This window comes from Grammomys surdaster, unplaced genomic scaffold, assembly GCF_004785775.1.
Source record: "Grammomys surdaster isolate TR1022 unplaced genomic scaffold, NIH_TR_1.0 278, whole genome shotgun sequence".
Classification (NCBI taxonomy): Eukaryota; Metazoa; Chordata; class Mammalia; order Rodentia; family Muridae; genus Grammomys; species Grammomys surdaster.
The window spans coordinates 9991543-10004328 of NW_021604719.1; the positions used below are offsets into that span (position 1 = coordinate 9991543).

The 12786-nt window shown below is 43.6% G+C and overlaps 1 protein-coding gene and 1 pseudogene across 2 annotated transcripts in view; both read left to right on the forward strand.

The window, feature by feature from the left end:
• Snx24 (sorting nexin 24) overlaps positions 1-12786 on the forward strand; it is a 149274-nt gene that overhangs the window by 57281 nt on the left and 79207 nt on the right. The gene's annotated exons all lie outside the window — the stretch shown is intronic.
• LOC114629107 lies at positions 357-4829 on the forward strand (annotated as a pseudogene).

Here is a 12786-nt window from a genome sequence, read left to right on the forward strand (position 1 = left end):
TTTTCTTCCCACCCACTTAAAAAGATGTCTCCCCAAGCTTTCCTTGATATCATTAATCTCTCTTAAGAAGGAAGAGAGTTAGCTCCAGCCCAGAACCTTCCATATGAAGCATACTTTAAAAAAATGGCCCTTCTTTCTCACTGTTACCTTCTATTTCTGGCAAGTGATGTTGGCTTTCTTTTTCTGGTTGGAACATAAAATTGTTTTTAGATCATACTGGAGAAAAAAAATCTATTCAAAGGGAAATCTTAGGCCCAAGTAGGATGCAGATGTGGCCAAGATATGAAGGTGGTGTGGGGATTCATAATACGGGGAAATTTCTCAAGGGAGCAATTTGAGAGTGAGGTAAAAGCAGGATGACTCTGGAGAGAGCAATCCTGTTCCTTCACACGGAGCCAGTGCACCAGCAAGTAGGTCTCTCTGGCACCTTCTTTCTTCCCTTTGGGCAGTCCTCTGTGTGACCTCACAGTACCTGTTCCAGACACAAACTGATTCGTAACTTCACAGCTGTGTAACCGCATTGGCATTGGAAATGGGAGTGTTTGGTGCTATTAGCTTTAAAGCCAGTAGGAACAGTGTGTAGGCACAGGGCCTTCGACTTGGTGTCTTTGTGTTTGAGAAGCAATTAAGCTCTATTTATAAGTAGATTCCAACTGTATTCAAGTCATCAGTTTTTGTTCTTTTTTTTTCTGACAGTGCCACAAAGGGGTGGCACTTGAAACATTTAAACTTCTTTGCACAGTGTTATCAAAGTTTTCACCTGAGCAGTTATAGCTCACTAAATGGTAATTCTATTTTTTTTTTTTAAAGAGGACTGTGCAATTAGATTTTAGTGAGATTGAGACTTCAGTGTCTCTTGGTATATTTGTCAGGACAGAGTCACAGGTAGTTTGCAAGTGCTCATGGACAAATCGGGATGGTGAGACATTGAAACCAGCACAAGTAGATTGCCCTCATCACCACATAGACAAAACAGTCAGTAGCCGGGCTTGGCGCTGTAAGCACAAGTGGCATGATATAATGAAGTTGTATTCCATTAGGCTTCTGTGTGCGGGGAGCAAATGTCATCACCCGAATGTGGCCGCATCTCTGTGATACATCCTCATCTGTTCCGTCAACTAGTTTTGCTCTGATCAATAAGCAGTTTTCTGTGGCCTTTCACTGCTGTCAGATGTCATGGAGTGATGTAAACACACGTCAGAAACTAGAAACTTGACAGCTCACCCAGAGTGGGCAGAGACAGAGGAGGGAAATCGCCGCCACAGACACAGGTGACAGCTGACATCGCCTTGGGGTGACTGATTGGATACTGTAGCAGCAGGCATTTTTCCAGCATCAACAAAAGAAGATGATCCTGTTATGTGTAAAAGACAGAGCAGATGTTTCCAAATAATTTAAGAAAAAAATGTTCTTTTAAGTTGTAGCACGGTGATTATGCAATTTATATAAAACATTCCAAAAATAATGAGGTTTTGGCAAAAGGAAAACCAAGGTGGATGAGAATATATTTCTAGAATTTTTTTCTACCATCCATTGCTCAAATTATGATTAGAAGTATTTGTCAGCCACAAATAGTTGTAACCCAAATAAAACATTTACTCTATTGGTGTTCATGCAAAATAGGAAGGAAAGGAAAGCATCCAGACACAAGAAGTTGCCCAGGGTGGCAGCCCAATGGAAAAGCCGGAGGATGGGCTCATTGCTGACCCAAGACTGACTATTCAGATATACACAAAGCACGCTGGAAGGGTGGGTGACCAGTGAGGAGGGTAGGGAGTGAAGATTGGGACCTGGTCAGGGGAGAATGGGGTGTGAGGGACATTTCCTTTTATATCTACGTGAATGTTCTGCATTTCAAAACGTTAAATTTGAAAGTGCTTGGAAAGAAACGTAGTATCACCAAAGGACACATGTTCTACGAGAATTCTAGTTATATTCCTATTACTACAAAAGCGTTCAGGATTGGGGCTATAGTCAAAGCTCAGTGGTCAAAGTGTTTCCTAGCATGCTGGAAGGGCAGACTTAGATCACCCAAGCACCACATAAACCCTGGTATGGTATCTTGGGTGTGGAATTCCAGATGTGGGAGAGAAAGGCAGAAGGGTAAGAAATCCAGTGTCATCTTCTGCTACATAATAAATCTGAGGCCATTGTGGGTTACAGGAGACTCTGTCTCGAACAAACAACAAACAAATGAACATGTATTCAAGATCTTCAGAGATCTGGAAACACAAAGAAGGGGTTTGGGTACAGAGTGGTGAAAGGAGAATTGTCTGACCAAAAAGGACCTGGATATATCACTTTCCAAGGAGCATAGGAAACTATCACAGACTCTTGAGAGAACAAAATAAAAGACTAGAACCGGGAGTCTTCTCCATCTAAAGATGCAAAGAGGCATCAGTTGAGGGATAACCGTGAAGAAGGCAGCCACTCTTGCTCTCCTCCCTGCTCCAAGTCTATAGAAAGAGAATCAACAATGACGCAAAGAATGAGGGAAAGGGACAGAGATCAAGATGATGGACCTAGACAGGACTAGGACCTTAAATTTAAATGATTACAAGTTATCTCCTGACCAAGGAAAATAGGTTAAATAGAGCCTCTTAAGAATGAAGAGGATAAACATGGAGGTAAGAAACCCAAGCTCTAGCTGCTCCTCCTGGAATTCTGGCCAAGAAAAGACTGAGGAAGAAGATGAAGCTTAGCCCATGTTCCTCTTGAAAGCAGAGCAAGAGGCTCAGACTCTAATGTCATCAGGAAGGTGATGCCCTACACACAGCAGCAGGAGCTGGAAGAGTGACAGGTGATGCTCAAAGAGAGGGGGGGAAAGAGAGGATTTAGGAAGATGCTGGAAGACTCAGGAATTTTGGGAGTGCAGAGATAGGAGGGAGCAAGAGACCAGTGGGGATGAATATGAGGAGGAATGGTGGCGAAGGCTGGAAAGAGAAGGAAGAGAGAGAGCAAGGAACTGCACAGTGTTGTGTTATCTGGGTGACATCTGAACAGTGAACACAAGTTTGTCATTGAGGAGGATGTTTCTGAAAATATCTCCATTGACTACAAATGCCTGTAAAACAAACAAACAAAAACAAAGGAAAAAAAGCACCAAGCTGCTGGTCACTGCTCTTCCAGAGGACCAGAGTGCAGTTTCCATCCAACACCAGTGTCCAAGGGTTCACAACTACCTGTAGCTCTAGCTTCTGGTCCCCACAACCTCTGCATTGGGCTTATGCAAACACACATATTCTCATTCATTCCCCCTCCTCACCCTTTCTCTGACTTTAATAAAAACAAATCTTAAAAATCGAAGAACAGCACTGGATGCATTTGTTGGAATTCGTGATTCATTGTGGGCATCGACATAAAACAGCAGAATCAAGAGCAGCCATGTTTCTATGATGACTTGATGGAAGAGGCAAACCATGGAAGAGAAGGAGCAGGAGGAAGAACGGGTCTCATGAGAAGCAAGCCAGGCAGCACTGAGACAACCACCATTGGTCCCAGAAGTTAGATAAGATGACAGACAGACTGGTGAATCTTCCTTGAGGACTATAGCATCACCACCAAATGTAGCAAGATTCCCAGTCTCATGTGACCACAACAGAGTCTTTTTAACTCCTGGAGGCCATTGGAGGCCATTGCTAAGTGTAGCTGCAAGGAGCCAACACCTGTGTAACATCTGGCAGGTCCTGGTGTGCTACAGAACAATGACATCATCGGTGATAATGGCTGAAACTAGCCGTGGCAAGACAGCAGTCTTCCTTATTCTGTTACTTGTCTGAATCACCAACTTCCCAGAACTGCAAGAGTCAGGATAGGGCCCTTTTCATTCTGGCTCCTACCTGTGACTTGCCTCAGCAGACTGAGGAAGAAACCACCAAGCATGGAAAGCTACTAGGTATGTTCCATGTGGCTGCCATTGGTGGCATCTCCAGAGAAGACCAAAGCTTTAGGCTACACATGAACCTCGAGATATCTGATTGATGTACAGAAGAACACTACCTGTCAAGTTTGGGGTGAGGTAGATAGGATGATTTACAGAAGCTTTGAACTAGATGTCCTGAAGATTCTGGCATGCAAACCTGTCAGCTACCCAAAACCAGACTTAGATGAAGCTGAGAACCTGAAGATGGTGGCCAACTTTAACAAGTGTCATCAAACAGTCATGTTCATGGCTACCATGCCTCTAGCAATGGGACATCTAGGCAGAAGCTGCCTTCAGTAACTTGTTGTAGGCAAGCCCCACGGACATGTGGAACAAAAGGTCTCATGTCAGAATCAGAAATGAGAGAAAAGCTACTGGCAATCTTGGAATGTCATTTTGATCCATCCACCATCATTTTTGTCAACCAAGAAGGTTGTAACATGTTGACAAAGTCCCTAGAAAAGACAGAGTACTGTGCTTATACACTGCATGGAGGAAAAGGCCAGGAACAACAAGAATTTGTTCAACCTCAAGGAGCCAAGGATATTTGGTTTGGCTGGTCATGGTCATACCCAAGATATGTCTAAGGTTGTCAACTATGTTATAGCAAATAATATTGACAGTTAAATTCACTATACTGGCCACATGGAACAAATAAGAAAGAGTGGTGTAGCAATCATAAGAACTCAGCAATCTTCTATGATCTGGAACAACTTTCCTAGAGAGCCCAGTGTCATCTTGCCTCCCAGAGCCGGTGAGACACCCAGATGCGCAGCACGGGCCATACACCTCACCAGGAAGCTCCAGGAAGAAGCTATTCCTGTTTGACGGGACACCTCCATTTGATTTAAGGTTGTGCCTTGGTGCTGGTGCCTGTTCTTTAAGTCCCTCATATCTCTTTTTCTAGATTCTCATTCTTGTTTTGGAGACAATTAGAAACAACCATATGCCCTAGCATATATTATATATACATATAATCTTCATATTTTTATAGAGAAGGTGTTACCATTTCTCTTTAACAGATAAAAGGCTGATGGTTATAGACCTTGAATACTATTGAAGGTCTTGTAGCTAGTAAACAAGAAGGTAGAATTTGGGCCCAAGTTCTTAGACTCCAAAGATAAGTTCAGAGTCCCTCTAACAGTGTTGAAAAAGTTTAAATGCTGAACCCAGCTAGTCATGGTGACACACTCTTGTAATTTCAACATTTAGGGGCAGGGGGTGGTGATGCTGGAGGCTTGTGACTTCAAGGCCAACCTGGGCTACAGAACAAGACCTTGTCTCGATATATAAGTAAATAAATACATTTTAAGAATAAAGTAAATGCTAGGCATGGGTACTTAAGCACATACATCCTCTGAAGACACATCTGGGTATGCAGTGTAGTATGAATATGGGTGGTCCTTCATTACTAGGCTTTCCTTAAGATGCCATTTAGGCATTTAGGTGCCTTTCCTTCCATCTCCCATTGCAACCATCATATGGATATAGTAGGTTAATCAACATGTCTTCCTTGTGTTCTTTGGGGGCTAGAACAGGTCTCTAGCTGCTCACTACACAGAGGTCTTGGCCACCAAAAGCACTTACTAAATATATGCTGAAGGTATAACTCCAGTATTTAGGGCAGCAATGTCATGCCACAGTGACAGCATTTTAAAGTGTGTGTGTGTGTGTGTGTGTGTGTGTGTGTGTGTGTGTGTGATATACAGAGGACAACTTCATGGGTGTTGCTCCTCAGGTATGATATCCATCTTTTTTTTTTTTTTTTTTTTTTTTTTAGACAGGCTTTGTCACTGGCCTGGAGCTTGCCAGGTACAGCCCCTCTCCTAGTCTTTGTGTTTCCAGCCCCCCCCCAAACCACCACAAGTGTGTGCAAGCATCACAATAGTTACGTGATTCTAGTGATTGAACTCAGGTTTTTGTGCTTGCAAAGCCAGTACTCACTGGCAGAGCCGTCTTCCCAGCCCAGAAACTGTGAGACTGTATCTCATTGGTTCTTTCCCACAAAGTGTGTGGTTGGGTGATTCATTTCAAGAGCATTCTTTTCACTGAGGACTGCAGCACTGAGGCCACGTGGCATAGGAGCTTATAGGTTCGAGACAGAATGATAGTTTATTCTTGAAATAATGAGCCACTATTTACTATTAGGGGTAGGAGCTGTAACAGGGGAACGTTGGGGAAGTTAAGATCACCAGAGGTCAAATTCACTTTGAGAAGGAGAAAGTTACTTGAAACAATCTAATGGGAGAAAGTTACTTTGGAACTCTGATCCCTCCCTAGCTCACCCACGGGTTTCAGTTATTTATTTTTTTTGCATTGTTCCCATTGTGTTGAGACCTCCCCACTAAAGTTAATCTCCCTGGCTTCTCCTGTTTGCACGGCCCCATGATGTCTAAGTCTTTGCTCGTCACTGTTGCTTTTGAAGTTCTTTTCTTGTTCATTTCAGGGTCAGTGATATAAGACTAGAGAGAGGAGTTCAACATTAGAGTCACCCCCTATTGGGCTGCGAGGCCCTGCTGGGGTGTGAGGGGCAGACAGCCTTCTGTGATGGAGCAAGCAGGCAACAGAGCAGAAGAAAGCTAAGTAATAAGTAACTCTTGCGGACAGTGGTTAGCACACAGCTAGAGGTTTCTTGGAGACCTCGGATTTGGATGCTGTTGGTCATCTTACTGTCCCATAAAACTTAAAGGGTTTTCTCTGTTCTTACACACATCATCTAGACACTCTCAACAGTGTACAGCTGTATGGGCCCCCATGTACCCTGTGCAGTACTGGGAATTGAACCCAGGGCATTGCATGTGTTAGATCCTACTGCTGGGCTATGTCTTACACCTCAAACTCTGTGTACGCTATTGCTGGGCTCACTGACACCTCTGCCCTCACTGGCTCACTTTAAACAAAGAAGCTCTTCACCTGTCCACTTATCCATAGCCTGTGGTGTGTCTGAGAGCTGATTGGTCAGCCCCATCTGGTGCATGATTTGGGATGTAGGCTTACCTGCTTTCACTGGCATATTCTGTCATGTTTTTTCCCCACTCCCCTCAGTTCTATACTGTACAGAAGATTTGTCAGCTGGCTTTAATTCTGTTATTGAGATCTATACAACTTCACTTGCTAGCCTCATTGGCTGTGAAAGAGAAGGCTTCTACTGAGTATAAATGATTCTCTGGCTCCCAAGATGCCGCAAGGAGCAGAAGAATCCTGATCCTTATGGGCTTCTCTCTCATTTAGCAATGACCTAAGACTATGGCTTCTGCCACTAAGCACAATAAACCTTCACAGACAGTGTGATTTTCTAGGAACTCACTATACAGGCTTTTTGTTGTTGGTGGTGGTGGTGGGTGGTTTTGGTTTTTCAAGACAGGGTTTCTCTGTGTAACAGAGCCCTGGATGTCCTGCACTCACTTTGTAGAGACTCTGTTGGCCTCAAACTCACAGAGCTCTGCCTGTTTCTGCTTCCCTGAGTGCTGGGATTAACGGTGTGCACCACAACACCCAGCCCACTATGCAGGCTTTTGACTTCTTCATAGAATGAAAGGAGTAAATGTGCTGTTTGTTTGCCTGTTCTGCTCTTCTTTCTCCTCCTGGATTCACATCTGGTTCTCAGATATTTAAATAAAGAGGTGGTGTGGTTTCAGACTTGTGGATATGTGTGCCAGCCTTGGTAAGAGTGATTTGCTCCTCACAGGTGCTTAGATGTCACACTGAGGATTCTTCTAGGTGTAGTTAGCAGCAATCTAGAAATCACAAAGTCACAATTCTCATGTATTCAGTAAATACTTCTAAGAATTGATGTTCCTTTACATTCTTATTGCATCTATCTATCTATCCATCCATCCATCTATCTATCTATCTATCTATCTATCTATCTATCTATCTATCTATCTATCTATCATGTGTTTGTTTATTTGTATTCGTGGGTATGTATATGCTATGGCACAGATATAGAAGTCAGAGAACCACTTTGCAATGTCATATGGGTTCTAGGGAACTCAGGATTCATGACAAGCGCTGTTACCTACTACTGAACCATCTTGCCTGCCAGTAGGTTCTATTTGGAATGTTGCAGATGAACTGAGAGGCATCCTTGAGAGCAGTAAAGGTTATTTTTAAGGACAGGAAAGATCCTTGTACTCTTTGGTCTCTTCCTCTTCCCCCTCCATTGAGATGGACAACCTTGCTGTATGGTTCATTCTGGCCTCAACCTCGAGGTTGATGGGAATGCCTTTCCTTGTCAAACTCAAACTCCTCTTGCCTTAATCCCATAGCATGGGGGCCATCATGGTGATTCTTTCTCCTGTGAGGTCAGCGATCATGTTGGATTAGGGTCCGGCCCTTTTTACCTTATTCAACCATAAGCAGTTACCTCTCCTTAAAGGACCTCTCAAAGTACAGCCTCATTGAGGGTTAGAGAGTCCATATGTGGATGGGAGGAGATTAACACAGTTCAATCTACAAGTGAGATGGTCTCAAAATGCTTATGAACCTTTCTGGTAGTTTAAATGGGGGAAAGTCCCCCGTAGGCTCAGGCACTGGGAAACTGTTCCCTCTTGGTGTAGTTTGGGGAGGTTTAGGAGGTGTGGCCTTCCTGAAGGGATTCAGGCTTTGTGGTTATATAACCTCTTTCTACTTCCGTTCTCTCTCTGTGCTTCATGATTGTAGCTGAGTCGTGATTTCTCAGCTTCCTGTTTAAGCTCTCCTGCCTGCCTGCTGTCCTATCTCCCTTCTATGCATTGCCTTGGTCACCGTGTTTTATCACAGCAACAGAAAAGTAACTAGTGTGCCCTACTCACAGGAAGAATTCTTAGGCTTTTAAAAAACCGATTTGTATTATTGGGAGAGTATATTGCTTTATAGTTAATTATGTTCCTTTTTTGTTTTACTAAGTTGTAAGTCTCCTAAAGCTGTAGATTAGAATTACTCGGCCTGTGTCTAGTACAGAGCTTGGCACTGTATTTATTAGAAATTTAATAAATAGTATGTAGAGCTTGAGAGCCAGATGAGTGCATGCTAATGTCTAATTTAATTTCCTGAAATATGTACAAATGGGAGGGAAAAGGCATTTGGGAAAAACTAGGTGTTTACCAAAGCCACAAGTCCTGAAGACAGAGCAGAGCATGGTCTTCCTGGAATGCAGTCTCCGACTTTGTGTCACCCAGTGCTGCCTGGGAATAGAACTTAAACGAGCTTCAGAGTCTGTGCTATGGCAAGAGCGAGCACTCCTCCAGGTACAAACTCAAGGCTGTCCATGTCTGATCTATAGAAAAATTTATGTTATACTCAGTGCAATTACAACTTTTTGCCACTTATTAAGACTTCAGAGATACAAACCAGTAGCCCAGTAATTGCTTTCTTGAATCTGCCTTTAATAATTACATTTAGTAAGGCTGTATCGAAAATTAGAAAGGCAGAGACTAATGGAAAACTAGATTTTTCACTGAATTAGAAAGCAAGACAATCCATATATTGACAACACTTCAAGTTGAAACAGATCAGGAAAACTGTTTTGGACTGTTTGCGCAGAGAGCCAGACGTGGGCTGATGGGCAGCGGCACTCGTGGTTTATGGAAACAGAGAAACTCTCAGAGATTTCATGTAAATCGGCATGCTGAGGGGAGAGAGTCCAGCTCTGATTTTGGGAGAAGTCATTTGAATCTTTTAAAGCTTGGAATTTCTCTGCGGTGCTAACAAAGCAGTAGAAAATGAAGAATTGTGTTAATGAAGTGGAAATATATTTGAATTGAAAAAAAAAAGGTGCACAGCTCATTTGGGGGTCATCACAACCAGAGAGAAACCTGAGCAGAGGAATAGTAGGAGGGTTGTTATATTTCTTTCTGTGGTGTTGAATATAGTGTTTTTTATGACCAGGAAAATTAATCACTTCAGTTTCCTTGTATTTCAGAAGCCTGTCAGAGAGATGCAACAGTACATTAACTCTTCTGGGTTGTTTAGGTATTAGGAAAGTGATGTCATAAACATAACTGAGTCAAACAAAATCATTGCCGTATCTTCACCTATCAGAGGGTCGGAGGCCAAGAGACAAAGTCATATAGCCTTTCAATGACTGGATTTCCTCCTGGCTCAGATCCTGGCTCTGCTGGTCACTTGTGTGGGGCCCAAGGAGCCCTTCTCAGGTGCAGGGTTATGGGCACTTCAGAAAAACTGCCTTCCAAAGGAGCTGAATCTTTTTAATAGTGACCTGTTAGCTTGGAGTGGAAGGCCAGCATTTGCGTACAGCCTTTGCCACTGGCATCTTTTATATATCCTCCAAGGAAAGAGGTTTTGAAATGTCCAGAACCAGGGAAGTCAGGTAGCATGTAATCTTGAACCAGCCTTATAGCATTTCCTTTTAAGTCAAGAAGAGAGGAGTAAGAAAAAGAAGCCAATGGGATAAGACCTGAACAGAAAGTGTGTATGTGGTTGAGGCTTTCTGAAAACCACTGTCAAGCCAGGATAAACCTGGGTCTTTAGTTTGACAGACTGAACTGATTTCACAGCAGAAATCCCACAAGCGGGGGGAGTTGGACTGGGGCAAGGAGAGCCCAGGATAAAGGTGGCCTGCCTGGAGAACACGTCTGCTCCTTGGCAAGAGAGGGGCTGACCAAGACAGCTAGCTGGAAGAGGCTGCTACTGAAAGGGGAAGAGGGAAGGGGAGGACTGCAGGGTAAGCAGGCAGGCCTAGTTATGGAGGAACGGGTATTTGATCATCCGTGCACTGTGTAAACTGTGGCACAGAGTAAGTGTACATGAGTGCAAGTCTCTGCCTTAGAGCAGACTTGGAACACACGTATCTGACAATGCATTGGTAAGACGTTACATTAAGATTCATTAAGTAGAATATTAAGATGTCAAGCAGTACCTGGTCACCCACCTTACATTACAGATGACAGAAAGCAGAGAGCTAGGAAGCGATTTTCCCGTGTTTCTGCCTAACAAGCGTTCAAGAGGGAGGTGGTGTTTGACGTTCATGATTTATGTAGGCTTTTTTTTTTTTCAAACTAAACATTTTCAGTCAAAAAACGGTGTGTATGTGTCTGTGTGTCTGTGTGTTATGTACTCTGTGTAGAAAATACAAGAAAAACCTTGAAAAGGAGGAGGAAAAAGGGAAAATGTAGAAGGGACGAAAAACTCACGATTCATTAAACATTCTCTTCCAATCCCCACTCCCACTCCCATTCCTTTCTTACAAAGGACGTGTGACGACTGAGCATGTGCGCAGGTTCCATCATGCACACTGCACACACTATTACTGAATTAAAAGAGCCCCTCTTCCGGGGGCCTGCTTTCAGTTTGTTCTGGTTGGGTGGAGCTTGCAAGAAAGCCCAGGTCAGCTTTGAACCTGCGGTGTCTTAGTCTCCTGTTTGCTAGGATTACAGCATGTACTCGCCTGCCTAGGTTTTGTTTTAGTTTTAGTTTTATTTTTTTTATTTTAACAAAGTTAACAGTATAATTTCAGTTGCATATGCTGTTCCTAATCCTTCCTTAAAACATTGTACTGTTTATAATTTTTGTCATTGAAATATACTTTTTTTAAAAAATAGTTTTGTCTTAGGGCTATTACTGCTGTAACAAAACACCATGACCAAAAAGCAAGTTGGGGAGAAAAGGGTTTATTCAGCCTAGACGTCCATAACACTGTTCATCACCAAAGGGAGTCAGGACAGGAATTGAAACAGGGAAGGATCTGGAGGCAGGAGCTGCTGCAGAAGCTGGGGTGAGTAGGGGGGTGGGTGGTGGTGGTGGTAGTGGTGGTTGGTGGGTGGGTGGGTGGTGGTGGTGGTTGGTGGGTGGATGGGTGGGTGGTGGTGGTTGATGGATGAGTGGGTGGTGGTGGTGGTGGTGGGTGGTGGTGGGTGGTGGTGGATGGGTGGGTGGGTGGTGGTGGATGGGTGGGTGGGTGGTAGTGGTGGTTGGTGGGTGAGTGGGTGGTGGTGGGTGGTGGTGGTTGGTGGGTGGGTGGGTGGTGGTGGTAGTGGTTGGTGAAGCTTACTTTCTGGTTTGCTTATCATGGCTTGCTCAATTTGCTTTCTTAAAGAACACAGAACCACAGGGATGGCATCACCCACAATGGCCTGAGCCTTTCCCTATCCATCACTAAGTAAATGTCCTGTAGTTGGATCTTATAGAGGCATCTTGTCCATTGAGGTTTTCTTCTTTCAGATAATTCTAGATTGTGTGTCACGTTGATACAGATTCAGCCAGCACAACTTTCTTATAAATATACAAAAGAGACCTTATACTTCAATGTTAGCTTGGTGTTATGTACAACAAATGATATGTATCAGTCTATGACTGTATATTATAGAGATGGTCACCGCTTTGTGCTTGGTGGTCTATTATCGTGTGTGTGTGTTCCTGTGTATATGTGCCAGTACACTTGTGTGGGAGTGCACATACACATGTGTGCACGTACATGGGGGTCCAGAGGGTGACCTCAGGTGCCATGCCCAGGACTACCATCTGTCTTCATTGGGACAGACACTCATAATGGCCTGGAGCCCATCAATCAGGCTCGGCTGGCTGGTCAGCGAGCCTCAGGGACCCTCCAGTTTTCACCTCCCAAGCACTGGATTATAAGCCTTGGCATCATTTGTATGTGGGTGCCAGGGATTGAACCCATGTCCTGGTGCTTACGAGGCAAACTTTACCATTCTTGCAGCCCCCTGTTAAATATTTCATGTGTATTGATTCCAAGTAATATACTCTGTGGTTTGTCTCCTGCAAGCCACATGATAGTACAGATAAAACTTTTATTTCCTACTACCCACTATATTTAAATTGGATGTCTTGTCCCTGAGAGCCGGGCAGCTTACTTCTTAGAAAATGTTGTTTCGTCCTTTTGGGATGACACTGTGATTTTAGTC